General features: G+C 51.5%; 1 protein-coding gene and 1 long non-coding RNA gene across 2 annotated transcripts in view; one reads left to right on the top strand and one right to left on the bottom strand.

Annotated features, from left to right (window-relative positions):
• The window catches only part of MAP1B (microtubule associated protein 1B), a 96,536-nt gene that overhangs the window by 28,577 nt on the left and 42,247 nt on the right, over positions 1-25,712 (top strand). The gene's annotated exons all lie outside the window — the stretch shown is intronic.
• Positions 15,139-24,728, bottom strand: LOC149122299 (uncharacterized). Its single transcript, XR_016220059.1, has 2 exons — positions 23,003-24,728; positions 15,139-22,857 (listed from the first exon to the last, which is right to left on the bottom strand). It is a non-coding gene; the product is annotated as an uncharacterized LOC149122299 (long non-coding RNA).

Raw genomic sequence — 25,712 nt, 5'->3', positions numbered from 1 at the left:
ACCAGGGCTTGTTCTCTGGGGGTGTGGCTCTCTGGGATGATTTAAAATCTGTCTCCCCTGTCCCCCCATGGCCTCATGAAATCAATGGTAGGACAAGGGGGGCATTCTTAGGGGCTTTTCAGGATCACTGTCTTCCTCCTTCTGTTGGATCCTGCACCAAATCAGACCTGGCCTGCTAGGTTCCTCTGTTCAGTGGCTGGCCGACCATTGTCTTCCCCTCCTCGAGTTGCTTTGCATCATCCCCTGTTAGAAACTACAGACACAGGAAAGAAGTGCATCCGTAAGCCAGCCTTCAGGGAAAGCCCTGCCCAGAGGCTGTGAAAATGAGTGCCCAAGCAACATGTGATCTTGTTGGTTTGGTGTTGTTGAAAGAACAGTACCAAGACACATTACTAAAATGTTCTTGAACTTGGGGTTGAGTGTTTCACATTGTTGAGTCATGTCAGGTTTTATACAAAGACCCAGATTTCTGCGTCTCCTCCCGTCCTTTGGCCCAAGTGCTCTGCACTGCTCCAGAGGGCAGGGTTAGGGCACTCTTCATTAGCTGGGTGAGCAAAGTGATTTGCATTTTTGTTTCCATCAGAACTCTCAGGGTCTCAATGAATAATTCACCATATCGAAAACTGAGTTCAAGTTTATTCCCAAGGTTGGCTTTCCACAAAGTTTCTCTTCCATGTTTACCTTCCTAGGGGTGTCGGACATTGCGTGGTGGATCTTGTAGCTGACTGTTGACCTCCACATATCTGAGGGAGATCAATGACCTGTTGTTGGAGGTCTTTGAGTCACCTTGACCAGCTGCGTTTCTGTAGAAACACTGAGTGTTTTTCCTAGATCAGTGTGCAAGGTGGTGCATGGGCAGTAAACTTGGCCCAAACTCTTGTTTTATGTCAATGACAAAGTGTAGCCTGTTTTCCAGTTGAGTTATGTGAAGGCCTCTAGACCTTTCACTGGGAGAACCCATCTGCAGCCAGGATCAAAGGGCAGTCGTGTCCCCTGGCTTTCGTCCCCTAATTGAGCACGTGCTGATCGTGTAGGAGAAACCCTGGTTTGAAGCTGTCTCTTTCAAAAACAAATAATAAGGTACCTCTCGCCATATATCTGATAGTGAAGTTTGGATTTTGGACAATGATTCTTTACAACAAAGCATACGAACCTAAGTCCAAAATTGACAGCAGAAATGGCTTTGAGATGATTCAGAACTAAGCTTGGCTTTCCTTAATAATGGCTAATATGAGTCAAAGCTTTCTTCCATGTAAGTGAAGCAACCTTAAAAATCTTTAAATGTGATCAAAGATTCGTAGTCATAGGTTCCATGTGTATGATGTGTCATAAATAACTTCAATCAACTGTTCATCCTTTGATTCTGAAATCTTTAAAATAATTGGCATGGAAAAAGTATTCGTCGGCGTTCTATCTTGGAAACGTGAAGAATTAGCAACTGTTCCGCTTTCTACCAGCAGGTGGCATGACTTATTGCTCTGCTGGTGACAATAGAAAACCAATACAGCATGGAACTTTGAAGTGTTATATAATTAAAGGTAATCCCCAAAGTATGTGCCCAACTATAACAGTCAAAAGTTTGATATCCTCACTACATAAAGAGTTCTTACAAATAAATAAGTAAAACCTTAACATTTCAGTAGAAAACTTGGTATAGGTTATGAACGTTGAATTTGTGTACATGGCAGGTGGGTAGAGGAAGAGACACACACAAACTGGCCAATAAGCATGAAAAATAGGCAATCTCTCTATAAATTCAGGGATACAAATGAACATAACAGAGAACACAATTTTACCTATAGAGTGCAAAGCTTTAAAAATGGGACCAGTCATTGGCAAAGAGGACCAGGCAGGTGCCTTCCTGTTCTGCTGTTTGAATATAAATAAGTTTTCTAGAATGGAAATTTTCAGTATAGCTCAAGAGTCTTAAACATACTCATGTACTCTGGCCCAGTAACTCCCTGAATTCATCCCATGGAACAAGTGGAGATATGCACAAAGAATTATGTAAAAAAAAAAAAAAGTTTACAGCCACACTGTATGTGCAAAAAACTGAGGGGGGGGGGGAACCTGAAATTGTCAACAATTGTGAATGCTGTAATTAATAATAAGTAATTATTAATGGTGTCATTAATCATGATTAATATTAGGCCTACATTACAAATTGCATATTTGCAGACCCTTTCCTGATGTATGATGCTGAATGAGAAGTACAAAGTCCATGAAAGTATTGTTCAATTGGATGACCATTTAGTACCAAGAGAATTTTTGCATTTGCATAGATGAAATACATCCACATTTTAGTATGGGTTATCAAGAGGTTATTTTAATTTTCTTTAGTGCAATGGGCAGCTACTAATGTTACAGCCAGGGAAAAGGATAAGCATTTTCGGAAAGGGCAAGTGTCTTTGTCACTTTTGTGTTTCTCATGGAAATGTGATTCAATAGTAAGTTATATTTGTGGGGCAAGCAGAGCTCATGTGAGTCAGAGGTTGGAACCCTCTTACGCGTACTAACCTCAGAAACCTCAAAGTAGTGTGTAGTGAAATAATGACATGGCACAGAAAGCCACGGATGTCAGTCTGAGTTAAGGGGGTTATAGGAGATGCATAAAACAGTCAGAAGAAAAAACCATTTACTCCTCTGAGCCCTCCAGCTCTGGAAAGCTGTGGGCTTGGTCGGTGCCTCTGTGCTAACTCGGAATCAAAGTGCATCGCATGGGATGTGGACCTCAGAGGTCGGGGGTCTTGTGCGGGCCGTTCTGCACATCCGTGTTTGTCCTTGGCCATGGGCACGTCTCCAGGCACTCTGCATTCTGAGCTTTCTTTTCTGGCTGTGGTTTCTGGCCCCGTGGGGCGAGGTGTGCATCTCTGGGAGCGTCTGGCCATCGCTGCTGAAGGCTGGGCCCCCTCCGGACCGCACCCTTGGAGCAGACGGGTGTGAAGTCATCTGCTCCGGAGTCGTGTCTGAAGAAGAAATGACCATGATGTAAGTCCTTGGAAAGGACTGTGATCGACAGTGAGCCAGGCAGTTTCATTCTCTCTTGGAGGTCACCAAAGGAAGACGGCACCCTGCCACAGAATACCAACAACCACCTCGTGTGTCCTTTTTCAGGATTTTTTCCTTTTATAAAAATTTGAGTTTGTATTTATCACCAGGCTAATTTCATCCTACCAGTGATAAAGATGGTTTCAAAGTTGAGACTCTAGAGGCCAGTGTGCCAGGTTAAGCCACTGCTGGCATCCTATGGGTGCCGGTTCAAGACCCGGCTGCTCCATTTCTGACCCAGCTTCCTGCTTATGGCCTGGGAAAGCAGCTGAAGATGGCCCAGATGCTTGGGCCCCTGCACCTATGTGGGAGACCTGGATGAAGTTCCGGGCTCCTGGCTTTGGTCTAGCCCAGCCCCAGCCATTGCTGCCTTTTGGGGAGTTGAATCAGCAGATGGAACACTCTCTCTCTCTCTCTCCTGCTCTAACTCTGCCTTTGAAATAAATAAATCTTTAAAAACAAAGCCAAATGCAGGAATAGAGGGCTTTGAAGAGGCTCTCAGGATGGAGAGACAAACCACCACCTATCCTGAGAACTATTAAATATCACAAGTTTACCAACATCATAGATACGATTTTACAGACTTACAATTATTTGAAAATATGACAAATTCCTTAGCAGGGGGAAAGGAAAGGAAAATAGATCCTTGCCCCTAGAGGCTCGTTGTGATGGAAACAGGACAGAAGTAACACGGGAGAAATCAGCCAGCCCTATCCCCGGGCCACGTGGGCGCCCTGGAACCAAGCGGCAGCCAGCGAGTGACCTCTCCCACCCGCAGCTGCCTAGGGCTAGCGAAGGATCTCTTGACCGAGTGGCGTGCAAAGCTGGGGCGAATCAGTCTGGAAACACCTTAAATGGAGAGGTTCCGAGTCTATTTTCTGTTTGGTTTGTAAGAGGCCCATGGTTTAAAAAAAGAAAGAAGAAAAGCCGAAGGCAGTGCGATCGAGTTACGAGCAGCAGGAAGGCCAGGCGTCCCCCCCCACCCCCTACCCGCGCGCGCGCGCGCCTCACCCGCCTGGGCCTTAGGACCACGCCCCAGCCCGGCTCTGCAGATAGGCTGCCTCGACTTTCTACCAAGGGGTGGTCTGAATTATTTCTGGATTGCAGTCCCCAACCCTCAATCCTCAAATGCTGACAGGGCAGAGCAGGGGAGGCCGTGGAGCCCTCCCCACTTGGCGTGGTGCCTGGCTTCAGGAGCCAGTAGGGGACAGGCTGTGGACCCGGCCACCCACCAGCCAGAGAGCCGAGGTGGCCCAGGCTGGAGTTTTTTTAAAGCCTGAGTCACAGGGAGTGAGAGAGGCTCCCGGGCCGGCTAGATTTCTGGACGCTGCCTACTGCGCGCCGAGGACTGGGCTGTGGGGCGGGTCTGCACCAGCGCTGCCCTGCCGCATCTGCCTGCTTCCGTAGGGCGGGGGCGGGGCAGGGTGGCCTGGAACCAGCCTGCCGGCATTCCCCAAGTGGTCCTGTAAGCATCGGTGAAAAAGAAGAGGGTCGTGCGACCCCGGCGCGTGGTGTAGACTTGAAGCAGAGCTGTCCGCGGTCACTTTTCTTTGGATGCTGGTCTCCACGGGTTCCCGTCCATGGCTGTTCTTTTCTACTTCTGACTTCTCCGATGGGAAGGGCTGAGGACCTAGCGTTGACAAGAGATCTGAAGACTAGACAGAGCGACTCCAAGCCCTATTGCATAGCTGATGGCCAGCTCCCAGGTTGCCTGGCTCTTGTATGGAAGCCACAGTGAGAGCTCTGGACACTCGGTGCTGAGACTGGGGCTTGTGGATCAGTGTTTGCTGTGACTTTAACAAGGTCCCGAGGCTGGGGAGCTTTGTGAAGTAAAGAGATTTATTTAGCTCCTTTTCCTGGAGATTCAAGGGTGTGGTGGGCTCTGGTGAGGACCCCAGGGCAGTAGTGGGGGTGCAGGATCAGGTCACCAGACCGGAGAGGCTGGGCGTGGCCAGGCTTGTCCTTCCTTAACTCATGGGTCCCATGAGAACTTTTTTTTTTTTTAAGATTTATTTATTTCTTTTAAAGTCAGAGTTACACAGAGAGAAGGAGAGGCAGAGAGAAAGGTCTTCCATCCGATGGTTCATTCCCCAATTGGCTGCAAAGACTGGAGCTGCGCTGATCCGAAGCCAGGAGCCAGGAGCCTCCTCCGGGTCTCCCACATGGGTGCAGAAGCCTAAGGACTTGGGCCATCCTCCACTGCTATCCCAGGCCACAGCAGAGAGCTGGATCGGAAGAGGAGCAGCCAGGATGCTGGCACTGCAGGCAGCGGCTTTACCTGCTACTCCACAGCCCGGCCCTGAGAACTGTCATAATCTTTCCTCAGGGCACACCAGCAGTGACCCAAGGACCTCCAAGTAAGCTCCACTCCCTGCAGGTCCCACCACCTGCCAGCGTGGGGACACCCAAGACCAAGCTGCCAGGGCCTGACCCTGTGGGATGCACTCAGACCTCATCCAAAGCACAGCAAATTCTAGCAAAGTGTTCTGTTGTGTCCTGTGTGGGGACGTGGGGGTGCCCAGTTGTTACAGGAAGACCACTTTTGACTAACGTGTAGAAAAATCTTTACACACACCGTAGGTAAGCTGTAGAGTTTGATCAGGCTTCCCAGAAAAGAAAATGTGAAATGGGAGTCTTGAGAATTTAGGAACAAAGGAATATACACGGCCGCTGCAGGGTGCCAAGTAGAAAAGAGAATGTTTAGTGCAATGCAAGTGGCAAACAAATGTTTCCTTCTTAGTGCTGCGGGGTAAGGCGGTACAGTGGGGCCTTGTCTGAACACCGTGAGCCGAACCCAACCTTGAGAAACAAAGTCAAGGTCATCATCATGAACGTTGTCTGTCCACTCCTGGGTGATGTCGGCAAGCCCTCCGTGTCTTGGAGAGGACCTGCTGGTTTGCCACCAGACAGAGCGGCCACAGCCCTGGCTTGTCCATTCTTCTGTCTTTCCAAACAAGTCCTATCTTAGTCTCCTCCCTTGGTATCCTGGACTGGGAGTTTCTTTCTAAACCAGCTTCAGTATGTTTGTTTCTAAGTCCGCTTCCGCCAGAACAAAAGATCGCAAACTGGGTGGCTTAGAACATCAGGCATTTTGCTCGTTGGCCAGCCTGGAGGCCAAGGTGTCGGCAGGGCCGGCTCCCCCTGGCGCTCTGAGGGACAGGCAGTTCCATGCTGCGCCCTGGCTTCAGGTAGCTGTGGGCTTCCGTGGCTGGCAGGTGGATCCCTCCGAGAGCCGCCTCTGATGTCACGTGGCACCTGCTCCCCGCGGGTCTCAAGTTTCCTCGCCCTGATCTCACAGGACCTCTGTGTAACCAGTTGTACTTGTAAAGATGCTGTTTTCCCCCTCTGAGGTTCCAGGTGGCTGTGCATTTGGGAGGACAGCGTTCGTTCAGTCCAGTGGACGTCCCTGTTTGGATCTTCTACATTTGCCATAGATGGCAAACCCCAATACCTAAGTTTGTTACACCTCCTATCCAGAGAATGAAGAGAGGGAGAATGCGGTACCTGCGTGACAAGGCCTGAGCAGGGACCGGGGCTGCGGGACGGGAGCTGTGAGTGATCCGACTCTGTTTCTATTTTGCCTGCCAGGGCGATGCTTCTCCCTCCGAACCCCCTTCCCTCGCCCGCTCCTCCTCCCCTGGATTTTCTCGTGGTGGAAACTGCCGGGTGAAGAACTCATGACGCGGGCAGTGTTGTGGCTTGGGTCTCTTAGAGGTTGTCAGGATGCTAAGGGGGAAAATCAGCCAAGAAATGCTTCTGAGACCGAGAGCGGGCTGTAAGGAGAAGTGTGTGGGAAGAGGCCGTGTGGGGGAGGCGCCAGAACGTTCCTTGTTGGGCCTGCAGCGCGGGCCGCCCTTCCTCTCGCCATCTGAGCAGCAGGAGACTGTCGCTGCCTGGGTGCCATCGCCCAGGGCCCATCCCTGCCTGGCCCCGGTGCGGGCCTGTGAATTGCACTCTGTTTTGGCGAAAGGCACACGTGGCGCAGCTGGGCAGGGCCGTGTGTGGGACAAGCTCCCTGCTCGGTTGCGTTGAGGGCTGTCTGGTGAGGAGCACCTTTGTACAGCTTCCTCCCCAGGACTGAAGGAGAGGCACGCCCAGCAGGCAGCGTCCCCTCACCTCCCGAGTTTGAGGTTAGAGAGAGGTCCTCTCCGGGATCTGGGATCTCTTGCGTCAGCCTTTTTACTTCACTGTCAAAAGAAAATACTAAGCCTCAGAGGAATACAAAGAAGGAGAATGATATTAAACACAGAGCAATTTTAATCTTTGTCAGTGGGGCCTCCATACTCAAAAGAAGTAAAAAAAAAAAAAAATTCTTGTCTGCATTGTCGTGTGCCTGTCACTTCTCTGAATGGGTTCTTTTTCCCTCCTGATGGATGGTGGGGTTAAAAGCTTGCTGGTTTTCATTAGCAAAGTGGAAAAGTGAAATGGGTGCCAATGGCGCCGATCCGTGTCATGATCCAGTGTGTGCATGATCAGCAAGGTTTTGAAGGGGGAATGTTGCACAACCCAGAAACGGCCTGATTTCACCTGACAATATCCCGTTCAGACTCCAAGAAGCAGGGCGGTTGGCGGATTTTGCTAAGGCCCAAGGTCCTGCTGGGGGCAGGTGGAGTGATCCTGAGTCCCTGGCGAATTGTAATATGCCTGGTGGTCTCAGGGAAGGTCTCGGGCTAGCTCTCAGGTTGTACTCAGCCCCGTGTTCTTAGCACTGTCTATTCTTCACTGTGTGTGAAGGATGACGTGTCGTCCACATGGGTCCCGCAGCCAACTACCGCCACAACCAGTGAACTGCACTCAGGAGTAGAGTAAAACCCACACATGTAGGCAGTTTGAGCGGAGTCCTCCCAGAGAGGCTGCAGGTGGATAAAGAGGCTACGTTGGGAGCTAACTGTGGGTGGTTTGGGAAAAGCTACATAAGGGGTGTGAGACACAGCCTTTTTTCTAAGAAGGTAGCTTGTCCAGTTAAGCTGTTTTAGGAGCCCTTGTAAAGCCAGTTACAAGGAGGGAGGCTGCATTTTGCCTTAACTCCTTGAAATCAAATTACTTTAGTTCTGCACGACGCCAGAACCAGAAATCTGTGCGATGCCGCAGGGTTGGATCCCACGGTCCCGGCTCAGCTGATTTGGACTAGATTGCTTGTATCTTGGAATCCAAAAGTAATTCCAGGCAGGGCATCTCTCTAGGGATTTCTGTATTCTGGAGAAGCCTTGTCTTTCTCAGACAGAGCTGGCGGCGTCTCAGTCAGGGTTCGTTCTTTCTCCATGTGGCCAGTCTGCCTTGGTCTCCATTCTTGGGGGAGAACTCAGAATAACAAAGGCTAGCTGGCATTGCTAAATGCCCACCAGGTGCCCAGCGTGTGCTGAGCATGTTAGGTGTATGAGCTCCGGTCATCCTCGCAGCCTCCTTGGAAGGAGGTACTGCTATTGTCCCCCATTTAACCACGAGGAACTGAGGCACCAGGGAGGTGAAATGACGTATCCAACACCACACGGCCAAGTGAGCTATAGCGATGGGGTTCAGACCCTGGCAATCGGGCTGCAGCACCCACTGCTCAATTCTGAAGACCCTCACGTGCCCCTGTGAAGTTCCTTTAGGAACGTCTGTGCTCCGGGGCCGAGTGAGCCGAAGACAGGTCTGGACCATGGGGTTCCCAGCACCCGGAGCAGGTGCTTTTGACCTGTTGGATCAGCCTCTCTCTGTGACAACTGAACTCTTTTTCAAAAGCAGGGCCTGGTAGGCAGTGGGGTGTGCTAAAGGATTTGCTCATCCAGGGCTGATGACGGAACACATTTTATCAAAGAAAAAGAAAAATGAAGCAAAGCCTAGAACCAAGCTGCTGGCACCTGTCTTTGTGACATTGCTTCCGCAAGGCCTGTCTTTGTCACTGGGGTAACATCTGCAAGAACACTTGTAGCCCATTGCATGCTCTAGAGCTGTTTATAACCCAGGTAATAGGAATTACTAGGCGAATCCTAGAGATTACAAAACGAAGAGGGGCGATGACCAGGAAATGTCATGGTGGAGGTGCTGGGTCCCTGGGAACCCCAAGTGAGGTGAGCAGGGGGCGCTCCCCAGCTGTGGGTGTCCCCGCCCCGCCCTGTGACTGATTGGCCCACAGTCGAGCGCCCTCCTTGGCGTGCCCATCCTCTCCTCCCATGCAGACAGAAGATGAGTGGGGTGGCGCTGGGCGCCCGCTGGGAGGGGAGGACTTGGGAGACACGTCAAGGGAGAAAATTGGTGACTCTTTGATGAACTGGGGTTGGTGGCTGTTGCCTGGGAAACCCGCAGAATGAACCAGGGGAGGATCCAGCTGGCTGTCTTCACAGATTTATAGATTTGCAAACAAAGCCTTCTTCCCAGTCTGAACGAAAAGGTGACGTGGGAATTACAAGGAGTCTCGGGTCAGTGGTTTCCTACCTTTTTGACTACAGAGGAGGGGAAATCCGTCAAATACTAGGGAAATGGTAAGTTTCCCTAAATGCAACAGCGATCAATTATAAACGTGTTACTCAGTTTCCAAGTGATCCATATGAATCAAATATACAGTTTACAGGAGCCAGAAAGGACAATAAAAATACGAGTTCATTCATAAGGTTTTCATTTCATGAAGCACTTCCTTTGCTGTGCTCCTGTGCAGCCACAGGGTAGGCAGCTGTGTCTGAAGCTTCAGCCCGTGGAATTTTCCACTTCCCCCGAGGATGCACAGGGCTCCCCAGAGACCTCCCTCCTTCTTGTCTTCTGCAGATGCGGGCGACAGTCCCTGGCCCCTGTGAGTGTGGCGACCAGCTGAGGCCTGCAGAAGGAGGGCACCCTGGCTGGGGGCCCTTGCGCCTGGTGTCTGCGGGATCCGCCACCTGTTCCTCAGTGGTATCCCGCCAGCTTTGAATAGTCTACTTTGCCGATGAGTCACAGAGAGGCCAGAGCAGCTACAGTGTTCATCAGAGTCCCTTGGCAGGGCCAGGTGCGTGTTCTGAACACACCGATTCCCATCCAAGCTGGGATGCGAGAATCCAGCGAAACAAGCTCACAAAGTGGTTTTTTTTTTTTTTTCCAAAATTAAATTTTGTTAAAGAAATTTTGTTTTCATTTTTATTTGGAAGGCCAAGAGATAGAGATGTTCCATCTGCTGGAACAAGCCAAAGCCAGGAGCCTGGAATTCAGTCTAGGTCTTTCGTGTGGGTGGCAGGGCGCCAAGTGTTTGAGCCATCAGCCTCTGCCTGCCAGGTCGAAGCAGAGGAGCTGGAACTGAAACCAAGCACTCTGATTCGGGGATGTGTGTGTCCCAAGAGGCATCCTTGCTGCTGCGCCTCACGCCTGCCACACCTGTAGTGCTAACTCTTGACAGACATTGGGGGTCCCCACTACACGGCCAGGTGGTGTTAAGGCAGGGAAAGCCAAGGGCAGAGGGAAGGAGATGCCTTTGTGGTCCTTAAGGAAGAGGCCCCTGCTCCACAATGTCTTCCACGTAGCCCTGATCATGGCTCTGGATTGCCTAGACCGGAGCTTCCAACTGAGGCCTGCATTGTGGTGCAGGAGGTTAAGCCCATCCTGTGTTAGCACTGGTTCGAGTCCTGGCTGCTCCACTTCTGATCCAGTTCCCTCTAATGTACCTGAGAAAGAAGCAGAAGATGGCCCAAGTGCTTAGGCCTCTGCTACCTGCATGGGAAACCCAAATGGAGTTCCTGTCCTCTGGACTCAACCTGGCCCAGCCTCGGCTGTTGCAGCCATGTCGGGAGTGAACCAATGGATGGAAGATGTCTCTCTGTCACACTGCCTTTCAAATAAATAAGTAAATCTTCTAAAAAAAAAGGAAGAAAATGAAGGAGCTTCAGAGAAGCAGTGCTCTGTGATATGCTGGGATGGAGGATTAGGAGGTGGCCGCCCCTTTGTCCACTCTTATGCTGATTTCCCAAAGGCTGGTCTCTGTCCTTGAACTTGCAAGAGCTCTAACTCCTGTTTTCACTTAGCCAAGAAAAACTGCTTGCCCTTCAGGACCCAGGCAGCCCTGACCCCTGCATTAGTTTGGGCACCCCATGCCCGTGTGACTGTGAGTGTGTGAGCACTTCACCCCCCTCCCCAGGCAGAGAATGCTCCCTGTGTCCACCAGCATCCAGCACAGTACCTAGTACCCAGCAGATGATCAGTAAAGGCTTTTTAGAAAATGAAGTACGCTTATGTAGATTCCAGTGATGTTTTGCTCTTTCTACCCTTCAGAGAGCCACTGGGTCTAGAACATAGCAGAGCGCCTCTCAGGTCGTTAACATCACGTCCCTTCAAACTAACCTGGAAAGAAACGTCCTGTTTCAAACCAAATGGTTTATCCCTCTTTGGAAACGTGGCCGCGCTAGGCCTGCTGGGACTTAGGAGAGGTGCACAGCAAAACCTCTGATTTCCCTTTTTTTCAGAATTGGCCTTTATTCTGCTGTTCCTGCAAAAGCATCTGTCTGAGGAGCCCTGAACTTTACAGGAAGTGTTTGGTGATCTGTTGGCTTTGTTGAAAAGATTGCGAGCTCGTTTGTGAGACCCGGGTCCGGCCTCCTAAGGCTGGAGACGAACTTGATTTTCCACACAGATTGTTAAAAGTTTCCAGGACACTCTGGACAGAGTCTGTTTGCCCAGCGGGGTGCTCTGTCCTCCTCTGTCCTATGCTTCTGTTCAGAACCATGGAGACAGTGGGCTGATGGTGTGGGACAGACAGGGGGTTGTTGACCTGTGGTTAAGAAGCTGCTAGGACCGGTGCCGCTGCTCACTAGGCTAATCCTTCGCCTGCGGCACCGGCACCCCGGGTTCTAGTCCCGGTTGGGGCGCCGGATTCTGTCCCAGTTGCCCCTCTTCCAGTCCAGCTCTCTGCTGTGGCCCAGGAAGGCAGAAGAGGATGGCCCAGGTGCTTGGGCCCTGCACCCACATGGGAGACCAGAAGGAAGCACCTGGCTTCTGGCTTCGGATCAGCGCAGCACACCGACCATAGCGGCCATTTGGGGAGTGACCCAATGGAAGGAAGACCTTTCTCTCTGTCTCTCTCTCTCTCACTGTCTAACTCTGCCTGTCCAAAAAAAAAAAAAAAAAAAGAAAGAAAAAAAGAAAAAAGAAGCTGCTAGGGACACCTGTGTCCCATGTTGGGGTATCTGGGTGCCAAACCCAGCTCTGGCTCCAGACTCCTGCTTCCTGCTAATGCAGACCCTGGAAAGCAGCAGTGATGGCTCAAGTAATTGGGTTCTTTTTCTTTTCTTTTTCTTTTTCTTTTTTTTTTTTAAGACATCTATTTAGTTGAGAGGCAGAGAGACAGAGAGGTCTTCCATCTGCTGGTCCACTCCCCAGGTGATCCCAGTGGCTGGAGCTGTGCTGATCTGAAGCTAGGAGCCAGGAGCTTCCTTCGAGTCTCCCATGTGGGTGCAGGGGCCCAAGCACTTGGGCCATCTTCCACTGCTTTCCCAGGCCATAGCAGAGAGCTGGATCGGAAGTGGAGCTGCCGGGACTCGAACCGGCACCCATATTGGATGCCGGCACTGCAGGTGGTGGCTTTACCCACTAAGCACAGTGCCAGCCCTGTAATTGTGTTTTTACTCTCTGCATGGGAAGCCTGGATTGAGCTCCCAGCTCCAGGCTTCAGAATGGCCTAGGCCCAGCCACTGTGGGCATTTAGGGAATGAACCAGCAGATGGAAGTCTGCTCTGTCTCCTTCTCTCTGTGCCTCTCAAATAAACACATGAGAACAGAGCTAAAATCAAAAGAAAATATGGCGAGGATGGGAACAAGAGGCCGGGCAAAGGGGAAGGCTGTCTCCTTGTCCAGTCCAAATCCCCGCTGGATCTGGAAGGGAGGCACGGGACAGGTGGTCGTGAAATAAGAATTTAGATTTATATAACCTCAAAAGGGACTTGATTTTCCTTCCTGAGTGTTGATGTAGCACTGAGGTGCATTATGGGGGAGGAAGAGCCTTAGCAGGACTCAGCGTATGTGGGGGCTTGGCGATGTGGGTGCCCCTGAGTGGCTGGCATGCGGGTCTGGTTTGCAGGAATAGCAACTAGGAATGTTTTAGGCTCCGAGGTTTTTCATTTGCTGTTTGCAACTGAGCTGATGTTTATTCCTACAAAGTTTTTACAACAACACGTGTTCACGTGATAGGCAGCAGAAGCAAGTCAACTCATTGTAAACAACAGCTTAGTTTTCCTAGGGCTTGATGTCTGCTGTTTGTCTTCTGTGTACTTCTAACTGGCTCCACAGCCATTTTCTATTCCACGCTCGGTGCAGTTAATTTTCATTCTTCTCTCTCACGTTCTGCATTTCTCTCTGGTAACGGCTGACATTGTATGCCAAGCATCACTAACTGCCTACAAGACAGAATGACTCCAAACATTCCGGAGCCTGATTTACCAGGGACGAATAAGGAAAGTCCAGAGAGAACTGGGGACAGGGCCCATTTCTTCCCTTCAGCCATCTGGGTTGCATTGGTTCGTCCTGCGTGCCGCAGTTGGCACCTGGTTGAAAGGAGGGAGGTGCAGGTGCCCTGGGGACTTAGTGGTGGGCAGCTGTCACGCATTGTGTTTACAGAGCTTTGGATTCATGGTGGGTTGTGGGAGGGGAGCAGTGATTTAGCATGGAATACGAAGAAAACGGGACAGAGTCCTCCCAGTTTGCCCTCTGCAGTGCAGAGCCCCTTATAGAACAAGGGCTGGAAGGAAAAAATGTGCTCAAAGGTGAACCATGCGGATGGTTTCTGGATAAGGTGATTTTTCACCTGTGCTAGCTGCAGCTTCATTGCAGGGCCCAAACATTGGAGCCATCACCTGCTGCTTCCCAGGGTCTGCATTAGCAGGGAGTTGGAATCAGGAGTGGAGCCGGGACTCAAGCCCAGGTGCTCCCAATTGAGCACCTTAACTGCTAGGCCAAATGCTTGCCCCATTCCCCCCCCTTTTTTTTTAAATAATTTTAGGTTTGCAGGACAGTTGCAGAGATGATACAGAGATTTCTCCCATTCCCTCCACTCTACCGCTCCTACTGTCCACAGCTTCCAAAACCGTGTTGCTTTTTATTAAATCTAAGACGTTAACGTTAGTGCACTGCTCGTCATTAAAAGGCAGATTTTATCAAATTTCTCCCGGTTCCCTACTTAAATGGCCTCTTTACCTGTTCCAGGGTCCAGGGTGGGATCCCATGTGGCGATCAGAGGGTGGTTCTTTTTGAAGGCACCGGTGGGTGTGGCGCTCTGGTGGGCTGTGTGTGGATACATCATTCTGTTTGTGGCTCTGGGTTATGTGCATCAAAGCTAGATGTGTTTTTCCTCCAGGAGTGGAGAGTGACACAGTGAAACAGTTGGCCTCTCACCTCTTGCAATGGGGATCTCTCCTTCTCCCAAACCCTGTCCTCGCCCCTTCCTGCCTGGAGTGTTGGCCAACAACAGATCGGTGGAGGGAAAAACTGTGGCAGTCAGAAAGCATTTGAAAGGCCTGGGGGTGTTTTCACGTCTGTCAACCAGGTTTCAAAAAACCGCCAGGATTTGTGCAGAAATCCTGTGTTGATCGGTGGGAAGCGGGGTGCACAAAAGTCTTTGAAGGGAGTCGGGCCGCGGTGTGGGCCCTGGACCCCTTGCCTGCTGGAACAGGAAGAGCAACGTGGCTCCTCCGTCTGAGGGGGAACCACAGGGAAGCCCGGGCCGCCTGAAGTCTGAGAAGAAAGCCCGTCCAGGAGCGATGTAAGCAAACAAGACGCAGTCAGGAAATTGCGGCGTGGCAGCCTCTGGCGCCCGGGGCTGTGAACTCTGACCAGGCTGCACCGGGCGTTGGGCGTTGGCTGAGCTGCTGGAGCTTGCCTTGGGTCCGGGTCTGCTGACTCTGTTTGCACAGATTTGTCTCTTCCTTGCCATCCACACACACGGGAGGACACGCGGGCTGTGCTGTGTCACGGAGCCACAGGCCTAGTCCCCGCCCTCCCCCACCCCCACCCCCAGGGCCCTCTGGGCAGAGGGCCCTCTGCCCCACCCACATTGTCCTCCCCGAGGGAAGCTGTCCTTGCATGGACAGGGCCCAAGTTGGACTTGGGAGTCACATTGAGGCCTGGGAGCAGTGTGATGGCGATTGGAATGGCAGCCTCGGGCCACACACAACTGGGCGGGAGGTGGCTTGATTTGTGGGTAGCGAAGTGCTTGGCTGTAGAAGCCCCTGAACGTGGCCCATTGATTCCAGCTTCCTGCTTTATTCTCTGGCTTCCCTTCTCTTTGTCTTCTACAGGGAGAGACCTGGGCCTCTTCCTTTTGTTTAGAGACCACGGGTCCACCTTGAATACCAAAGATGAATGTAAATGACAGCTGTCAGCTGTGTTGCACTAATTCTCTCCTAAAGCCTCATGCTGTTGCTTTGGTGATGCCCATTTCAAAAAAAAAAAAAAAAAAAAAGAAAAACAACTTTTCTCCCTAGGCTGATAAGATGATGTCAAGCAGGATTTCTGATGCAGATCTGCAGGTTGAAGCTTGTAGCTGATTTCAACATCCTGCAAAGGTGCTCAGAGTGACCAAAATAAAAAACACAGCAAAACCAACTGCTGTGACGTCAGTGTGACTTTATTATTTTGCTCATCATTCCACTGGGGGGATTCGTGTTCTTTATTACTCGACCCCTATTCCTAGTTCACTCTCGTGGGTGCATCACAGCGGAGCAGCAGTAGACACAGTCAGATTTCTAGAAAAAAAATGTGCATAGACAGTGTTTGTTTGCACGAGCAGAGCGAGTGGGGACGGACCCCTCAGTGCCCGCCGTGTTCAATGCCCCCAGGCTGACTTTCTTCCGAGCATCCGTAGGCTGACATGTGTTTGGACCCATTGACTGTATCTGGTCCCATTCCAGATTACTGTTAACGACTTCATCTATTTGTAAACAGACGCAGAGGTAGCGTCAGCACAACACGAAGGGAAATTTTGACAACTTCTAGTTAATTTGGCCAATACAGATGGGCAGGCTGGAGTCGCAGTGAAGTGTTGGAACAGTCAGCAGTCTTATTCAGCCACCCACAGCATCCCGCCCAGCTGAGCTCCTGTACTTTGCCAACCAAGATTTTCCTGAATAAACAAACACAGCTCTCCAGATGGAGAGGTGCTTGTAGAACAAGGCCGCCGGGCCCCGCGATTGTGGGCTCTTTGTGACCGGGCGTGGGAAATGCAGAAGCGGCCGCTTGCTCGCGGGGGCCTCTTTCCCCAGATGCCTGAGTCCAGGGGATTCGTAGTCTCTGAGCTTTCTTACTCGCTCCCCTTGTGCTGCGAACACGCACCCTGTGACGCCCATTTGTCTCTGTACTTGTACGAAGTGCTTCTGGGACCAGCAATCGTGTGTCCGGGGGATTTTTTTCATAGTCAATCGAGATCGTCTTAGAGTTCTCCAAAGGAGTCAGAACGAGTAGGAGAGACACGAGAGGGGATTTGTTAGGGAGGCAGGCTGAGAAGCCCCACGCCAGGCCATCCGTGAGCTGGAGAACAGGGAGGCAGGCAGCGCGGCTCAGTCCCAGCCTGACAGCCTCAGGACCAGGGCTGCTGATGGGGGTCACTCAGTCTGAGGATAAAGGCGTGGGAACGCAGGGGCCCTGGCGTAGGCCCTGGAGTCCCGTGGAAAGCCTGTAGTTCAGACGCCCCGGAGCAGGAGGAGAGAGTGCCCCAGCTCCAGGAGAGGGAAAGTAAGGAAATCCTTCCCTCTCCTTCTCTGTGGGGCCTGGGCCCCCCGCCATGGGAGGGTGCCCCTCCACAGTGAGAGCATCTCTCTCTCACTTTGTTAGCAACTCACAGGCCGCTCTCCTGCTGGCATTCCCAGTAGCCCCAGTTCCCCAGGTGTTCCTGCATCCAGCCAAGCTGACAGCGGAAATTAAGCATCATGCAGGTGTCCTGCCAACTTTGGCACGTCAGCAGGGTGCTTCCCTGGGCCTGGGCTACTCTCAACTCCAGGCTGCCCAAGGCCCGGCTCTTTCTCCAAGGAGCGTAGAGCAGCCGAGGGGAGGTCGGGCATTCTGCTGAGTTGGGGTGCAGCCCCGCCATGCCCTGGTGTAGTGCACCCCTTCGCTGGCCTAGCCCTTGTTGCTACACGAGCGTGTGTTTTTTTTTTTCAAACTAGATTATATTCAAAAGCTGGCTCCGCGGACTCCACTGTTAAACTCCTGTAGAGTGGTAGTCTTATATTTTGTACACTGTCCCCTCTACTGTGTAGCAAGGAGCTTGAATTCTAGGCTGGAGGGCTTGGGGTGAATCTCAAGAGAAAGGGGGAGCCCCTGGTGGCTCAGGAGCTGTGGCCCAGAGTGACACATCAGTGATGGAGAGGGTGAGAGGGCGATACAGTGGGAGTGTGTTGGCACTGAAATGGACCTTTGGTTTTGTGGATTCCTAGTAATAAAAACGTAAGGATTGAGTGGAAATCTCCGTGTGAATGGGGCATAGTGTGCCTGTCTGCACACAGGTCCTTCACGGGCGGTCCCACAGGCGGTGACACACAACCGTGTCCTTGACATCCGCAGAGTCAGGAGGGAGAGCAGTGATGTCGATGGCCAGCGGCTGTTTTCGAACCATTCCCTAAATCCCGCCATGTGCTGACGGCTGCCCCTGCGCTTCCGAGCAGGCAGTGTCTCAGAAAGATTCCGAGGTGGGGAAAGGGCTCCCTTTTGAACATGCGCCAGGCCCCGTGGCCCTGCGCCTGCCCTCTCTCCCCTGCTTTGCACTTCCTCTGCACCTGCGATGCTGTTCTCCTTTGCAGCACCTGCCGTCTCACTGGCAGCTCCCGGAGGGCAGCAGCGAAGCCCCAGCCGGGCAGCAGCGGACCGATGCCCGTGGCCCCGAGTGGCCTTCTGCCTCTCTTCCTTGAGTTCCAAATTTCTTAAGCCCCTTGTGGCTTAGGAGAGAAAACTGAACTCTGTCTAACTAAATGAAGCATTTGTTCGTGGACCAAGATAATAGGCAGAGAATTTCAAAATCTCATCCCCTTGGGGGAAAAAAAAGGTAACCAGAAAATGAACTAAACGAACTAATGTTAAGAGTCCCTGTGTGCTGGCTGAACAGGGAAAACATAACAGTATGGTGGAGAAGCCTAAGGGTGGAAGAAACGTGAGCTGTTGATTTCTGATCCTGAAGATGGTTGAAACCTTTAATCCGGGATGTGCGTGGTGACGCACGTTTGGCAGCAGCGGTTCCCGATCTGCTTCTCCAAAATGACCTTGTCTGAAACTCCAGGCAGCCCCCTAGATGAGAATTGTCATTATTCCCCCGTGGCACAGCAGGGCAGCAGGGCCTGGTCAGACGTAGGGACTCAAACCTGGTTCTTCTGGTTCCCTTTCTGTCACAGCGCATTTCCGGGCCTGTGACACACCCAGGGCCAGAGCAAGGCCCAAGGACTGCAGAGTTACTGCTGACGTCGGGGCAGAGCAGGCCTCCCCAGGACAGCCAGCACACAGTCCGTCCGTCCATGGAGTCCCGCCCGAGTCAGCCTGAGGAGCAATAGCGTATCATGGACTAGGCCTTCTGCTTAACCGGTTCCTAACGGCTGTACGTTTCTTTGCAGAGGCCGATTGAGTCAGCGCCGCACTCCAGCCCACCTGGCACTTACAGCTCAGTAATGTCTATTAAACAGATGGGTGACTTTCATTGGAACCCTATGCCAGTCGGCACGTTTCCTCTGTATCTGTCTGGACCTGTTCTTCCTCCCCAGAGATGGTGTTCACTCCCTTTGGATTGAGAGGGTAATGCTTGCAAAACTCCCAAGACAGTCAGCTGAGCTCTGAAGTAGCCTCAGTGGCATGAGAGAGTGGCTTGGCTGTGGTACTGTGGGTTAATCAAAGGCCTTTGTCATTGTCCCTTGAGACACAAATCTCCAATTTATTATTTAGTGCATTGCTTTTATTAACTTACTTGCAATGCAAATAACAGCAAAACACAGGTCAAAATAGCTGCAGCTGTGAGATGCCAGCTGTGGGAGCCCAGGGGCTTCTGCACCCTCCCCCGAGACTGCCTAGGGGGATGCCTGTGATTACGGGGGTTGGAGGGAGGGCCAAGTGGGCTGCAAGACCTAAAAGGAAATATTGATCTCAACTCCTAAAAGTGGAGATAGATGACTTAATAGCCCATCCCTGCCTCTTGAGATTCGTGGTCATCTCCTAATGGATCTTTGCTATAAGAGAAGAGTCCGACCTTCTCGTCCATGGGCAGTGACAGTGGGGAGGGAAATAACACCTGCTAAGGTGTTGTAGAAAGCAGGTTCTAAATGCTGGCTGTTTTCGCTTTCTCCCTTGAGTTCTATGATAGTCCTGGGAATCCTTTAGGAAGGGATACTGGGAAGCCCTATGTGATGCCATCTAAATGAACCTTCAGCTTTATCGTAGCAGTGGGTGTGTGGCACAGCGGTTAAGCCTCCTCTTGGGATACCACATCCCCTACTGGATGGGTTTGAGTCCTAGCTCCATCTCCAACTGTAGCTTCGTGCCCAGATGTACCCTGGGAAGCAGCAAGTGATGGCAGAAGTACATGGCTCCCTGCCACTCACATGGGAGACCAGGATTGAATCCCAGGCTCCTGACTCTGGCTTGGCCCTGCCCTGGCTGCTGCGGGCATTTGGGGAGTAAACCAGCAGATGGAGGATCTCACTCCTTCTGTCTCTCTGCCTTTCAGATAAAATGAAAATAAATACATTTATTTTTAAATCTTATCCTCATTTCATGCAACTATGTAAATGATTACAGCAGTGGGAGAGAAAAAAAAGAGAGCGGTTTTGGGCAAGACAACTGGGTCCTCTTTACCAGAGCAGTAACAGATACACAGAGAGCTGGCCTGTGGCTGATGGAGGTGTTCAGTGGTGTTGTGTGAAGTCAGGAAGCCCGGTTCTGAGAGAACCGCCGTTGTGGGGATTGATAAAGTAATGACAATTGGGATTTCGGTGATTTCCTAAGGAGACCCAAAGCTTGTACTCAGCAGACATGAATAAGGAAGGCGACAAGTGAGATTAAGGTGAAGGGAAACTGGCGCTATTTTGTTCCAGGACACTCATGTGGGGCCGTAGATCCAATGCTAAGTGCTCTCATCTTTACATGCAATTGGTGAGCACCTGTGCGCCAGGGACCGTCTGAATGAGACCACACTTCCTGGACAACTGAACAGCAGTATGGGGAGCCTTGTTCTCGTTGACTGAGGGCCGGAGATGAAATAACCTGCCCGAGCTCATAGCTAGCAAGTAGCAGCTCCGGGATTTGAACTCCGGCCTGCTAGTCTCCAAAGGCTCTTTCATTGCTTCTAGGAGAGAAGGATTCTTGCGTAGTCAAGACTGGAAAAAAGTGTGTATAGTACCATTGTGTTATGGCTTGGTTGTGCCTACCTTTGGATGCACTTCTTAGGAGTGCGTTGGAGGTTGTTTGGAGAGAGCAAAAATGTCCAGTGTGTGGAAGCCCCTGGACGGGCAGTGTGTGTTAACCCCATGAAGAATGTCACCAGGTGCCCAGTTACTGTGAACTGGCAGGTCATTAACCCTGGGTCGGCTTCTAGTTTGGCTGTTTGTACACAGTTAGCTGTTTCACTTGGCCATCTGGTGTTGTATTGTTGATAAACACCATTTTAACCAGTGATTTAACTTACGCCCCGGAGGAAGGAGTACCTTCTGGATTCTCTTAATGGTCATAAAAAAATTGGCGTTGATGGATTTTCCAGGGAGCCTTGAAGGCATGAAGTGGCGGAAATAAAGAAAGGAACATTTGTGAAGATTCAGTGGGGGGGATTTCAGGGGCCCTGTAGGAAGTCAAGACTTTCCTGCCACGTGTTTGAGTCTGAGTCCAGGTTTCAGGGTAATGGTTTTTCATGACCAGATAGCGGGCAATCCAGGCCCTCTTAGCTTAAGGAGTGGGGGTGGGCAGGGGGACAGCTGCTCCCTCCATCCATTCACAAGAGTGCTTTCCCCTGGTGGAGGATGGGGCTCTGTAGCATCATGCCCAGCTCCCTCCGCATCTAGCACTGTGTAATTCCTCAGAGACTTAGTGCTCCATGACTGGTTGAGCTTTCATGGAGGGGGAAATGTATGTTTGTGCTGAGCAGGGAACACATCACAGCCATTCCTTTGAGTTTTCATGTTCCCTTTTAGCATCAAGGAGAACAGAGAAGCAGAAGGGAAGAAGATATTATTGTGGCTGAAGGACGGAGAACAAAGGGCAGTTTTCCACAGTACGTGGGAGCTAAAAAAATTCCCGAACCAAAATACTCCCTGTAGCCACTTCCCAACTATTTGTGAAAAGACCCTGCATGTGGGTCACATGCTTAATCAAGGGCAGTAATAGTATTAGGTCTTTTTCTGTGTAAGTAATACTTTTCTAGGAGTCTCTATTTTGCAGCCTAGAAATAGCTGAAGTTATTCAAACAACTGCAACTGTTGTCTGGGAAGTGAGTGTAGGTTGGCTGATTGCAGTGTTCAGAAATAAAGCCTTATTTTTTGCAGTTCTTTGAAGCAGGAAAGATTTGTAAGTGTTCCTGCCATTGCTCTGTGGTGCCTTCTGTCTGTATCGGTTCAGTAGCCTCATGTTGTCAGCATTGTATTCCATAAGGTATCATTTTAAGTGTGTTGTAGAGTGCATACAGATAGTGCCAATCCTTGAATCAGGTATCACAGATGGCTTGTGAGAAATCTCTTAATCCCCAGAGAGTCCAGCAAACTGGAGGACTCCTCTCCTCTCCAGCTTGGGGACTGGAATCTTCCGTGGAACTTGCTACAGCTTGTTGTAGAGACCTTGGCTATCTCCAAGAACAAGCTAGACTGATCATGGAAATAAGGGATTGCTCATTCATCCTGGGCCTCAGACTTTCACCTGGGTGAGAGAGTAGGTCTAGCTTTGGGCCCGCAGTACCATTCAGTTGCTTAACTCCAAAGCATACCCCTTGCCTAGGGCCATGGCCTGGGGAACACAGCAGCCCTGGGGAGAGTGGGTTGCTTGTCCCTAACATTTCAGTACTTCCACCTGCCTTCAGTAGCCCCGGGCCCTGGGCACACAGCCGGAACACACCCCTTTACTCAGCCAGCTGCGCTGACTCAGTGGTACTGAGGAACTGGGGAGACCTTGATGAACTTTGAGGTCAGATGCACCTGCATTTGCAACCCAGCTTTAGTCCTCGCCAGCAGTATGGCTTGGGACCAATAGCTTGACTTCTCTGCCCCGTGGTTTCTGCAAGTGTACACTGAAGTCAACCATACAGCTCTGACTGAGAACGAGAACTAATGCTATACCATGCAAAGGACGCTTGATAAGCGGGTGGTGATTGGGATCCGTGGTGGCTTATCGGAACAGGAGCGCCAGCACAGGTGTTCCCTTGAGAGGATGAACAAGGTCAAGACGCTTCTCTTCACTGAGGCTGTTTTCAATTTAAACCACCTCCTGCCTCCAGGAAGCGAGACCCTGGTGGGCAGGTTTGGGAGGCCTTCTGCGGAGTTACCGTTGCCAGAGGTGGGAAAGCACCTGTGTGTGAGACAGCGCTGCAGGCACACCACACCACACTAGGCGCCAGGCAGGGGACCGGACTCAGAGCTAGCACCTGGCCCGGTACTGAGCAAAGCTGATGCAGTCGACAGGACGAGCGTCTGAGCTGCGGCCAAAGGCAGGAACCCAACTAATGGTGGAAGAATTTCTTTGCTCTGAAGGTCACGGTCCATATCGGCCATTGAAAGGCCTTTTCATTCCCTCCAAGATATTTGCAAAGACATCTTGGATGGAAAGGCAGTGACGTGATCGGGGGGACGTCTTGTTTCTCTCTCTCTTTCTCTCTCTCTCACTGCTTGCAGGAGAGTTGAAAAGATAATGGTCTTCAGAAAAGAGGACATGCTTAAAAAAAAAAAAAAAAAGCAAGTTAGCCAGAAACCCAACAGGAAAGCGCTCACTACCGACAGCTTCCCACACACTCCCGCAGTTCCGCCCATCCCCTGGTGGCCATGCCTGTGACATCTGCCTGTAGTGTAAGGGTGCTCACGTTGGTTTTGCCTCCTTGCCTGGATTCTGTCACCTCTTCTGGATCTTTGCTGCTTCTGGGCACAGCGAGGGCCCCAGCGTGGCAGGGACTTGATAAATATGGAGCCATCGGTGTTGAAAATCACTACGGTTGGAGCCAGTGCTGTGGCGTAGTGGGTAAAGCCACTACCTGCAGTGCCGGCTTCCCAAATGGGCGCTGGTTCAAGTCCCAGCTGCTTCCGACCCAGCTCCCTACTGATGTGCCTGGGAAAGCAGTGGAGGATGGTCCAAGTCCTTGGGCACCGGAACCCACATAGGAGACCCAGATGAAGCTCCTGGCTCCTGGCTTTGGGCTGGCCCAGCCCTGATTGTTGTGGCCATGTCATGAGTCAATCAGTAGGTGGAAGATTTCTCTCTCTCTGCCTCTGCTCCTCCTTCTCTGTAACTGTGACTTTCAAATAAATATATCTTTAAAAAAAAATCATTAAGGTTTCTGAAGGTAGTGGGTAGTATATCAACTACAGCCTCTTGAGCGTTGCTTGTGAGGGGCTGTGCCCTTGCACGAGGCCTTCCTGAGTCGTGGGTGAAGAGCTTCGTGCCGAGGAGCCCAGGAGAACAGGCTGCGGGCAGGGTTCCCTGCCTCCATCGTAAATACTTTCTTTAACAAGGCAGCGCTGTTACTGCGTCTACTCCTGTTTCGAAGAAGGGAGGCTGTGCGACCAGCTGCAGGCCCACAGTTTTAGCCAAGTGGGTGAGATTCTGTGTGTTTGCCATCATCGGCCCCATCAGGTAACCTGAGAATTAAACAGCCTCTCTGTGGCCGGCCTGCGGTTGCAGTAAGGAATCTGAGCGCTATCAGATTAGGAACCTGCGGCACCTTTCACACTGCGGGAGATGCTGTCACCTAATAGGATGCTTCTGCTTGCGGTGGGACAGGGCGCAGGGCTTGGGGTCACGGAGCTGAAGGTCACAAGGCCAGCCCCAGCCTCCTTAGCAGCCGCTCCGAGCTACGCGGTACTTCCAGCTCTGCCACTGTTGCTGTGGGACTTTGAAAAGCCACTCAGACTTTCTCTGCCTTGATGTCTTTATTTAGAAAACAAGGGTGCATCCGAGTTCACATTCCTGTGGCCTCGAGTTTCAAGCACTAGGACCTCTAAGGGGCCATGGCCCTCTGTCGCACAGGGCCTGTTTCTCAGGGCCGCGGTCTCCATGCAGGCGGCTCCTTGCCTCACTTAGCCACCGGCCTGTAGAGCCTGGGTGGTGGCCATCTCCTCTGCAAGCCCTCCTTCCTCCATAGCTTTCTGGGTCTTCCTTAAGCATGTTTTCTCCCCTGCCAGAGTGTGCCTGTGCCCTGTTTTTTCTGTGGACCCCAGGCTCTAGGGCTGAGGGCCGGCCCTGCCACTGTGTGCCGGCTTGAATCACACTCAGTCATGGAATAAAAGCAAGCCCCCTCCCCCCGGTGTTTTTTTTTTTTTTTTAAGATTTATTCATTTATGGGGCATAGTAGCTAAGTTTCCACCTGTGGCACCAGCATCCCATATGGGTGCCAGTTTGACTCTTGGCTGCCCATTTCCAATCCAACTCCCTGCTAATGCACCTGGGAAAGCAGTAGAAGATGGACCAAGTCCTTGTGTCCCTGCACCCACCTAGAAGCCCTGGGAGAAGCTTCTGGCTCCTGGCTTCAGCCTGGCCCAACTTCAGCCATTGCAGCCATTTGGGGAGTGAACCAGTGGATGGAAGAACTTTGTCTGTAACTCTACCTCTGAAATAAATAAAATCTTTTTAAAAAGAGAGATTTATTCATTTGTTCAAAAGTTGGAGTTACACAGAGAGAGAGAAAGAAGTCCTCCATCTGCTGGTTCACTCCCCAAATGGCCACAAAGGCCAGGGCAGGGCCAGGTCAAAGCCGGGAGCCAGGAGCTTCTTCCAGGTTTCCCACATGGATGGCAGGGGCCCACGCACTGCTTTTCCAGGCCATAGCAGAGAGCTGGATTGCAGGTGGGCAGGCAGGACTCGAACCGGGGCCCACAGGGGATGCCAGCGCCACAGATGGAGGCTGTACTGGCTGTGCCACAGTGCTGGGCCCCTGTGCTTGTCCTTGTCCCCTGTCAGCCTCTAGCTCCTGTCCGCCTTCCTTCCCTCCTCCCTCTCCACGCTTGCAGGTCTTCTGCAGCTCACCGCTGCAGGTCTTCTTTCATTCTAGAAAGCCGTCCACTCCTTCTCCTGTTTTCTAACTTGCAGAAGCCGCTTCTGGTTGCCTCACGGTACAAATCCCAGGGATCGCCTTGCAGACAATGTCCTGAACTTGGTGCTAACTATCTTGTAGAGTCCAGTAGGTGGAGGACTTTCTCAGGGTGATTGCTCCTTGGGAGAGTCTCATATGGAGCTACGAAAACCTCCCTAAAACCTCAGAACTGAAAGGGGCCTGGACAAGCCTGCAGGGAGGTCAGCCCTCCAGCCAACCCCGGAACATTCTAGAACAGAGGTCCCCCAAAGCTGCTGGTGATCAGAATGAGCACTAGGCCTTTTTCTTCATGCTGCGTAATCATCATACGTCTTCATGGGGGACCAGGGAATGTCTCCATCTGCACACACGTGTGCAGACCCAGGGGGCGGGCTGCAGCCCTTCTCCAAGAGCTTCTGATTGGCGGGTCTGGATCAGGCCAGCAAATATGTCATCCTGACCAGCCTCTCGTGTGCTCGCCTGGTTGCCCAGGACCGCCAGCCTGGAA

The sequence above is a fragment of the Oryctolagus cuniculus genome, chromosome 14 (assembly GCF_051225735.1).
Source record: "Oryctolagus cuniculus isolate XC-2025 breed Fujian yellow rabbit chromosome 14, ASM5122573v1, whole genome shotgun sequence".
Lineage (NCBI taxonomy): Eukaryota > Metazoa > Chordata > Mammalia > Lagomorpha > Leporidae > Oryctolagus > Oryctolagus cuniculus.
The sequence above is the reverse complement of the archived record's forward strand: the minus strand, read 5'-3'. Positions and strand labels throughout refer to the sequence as shown.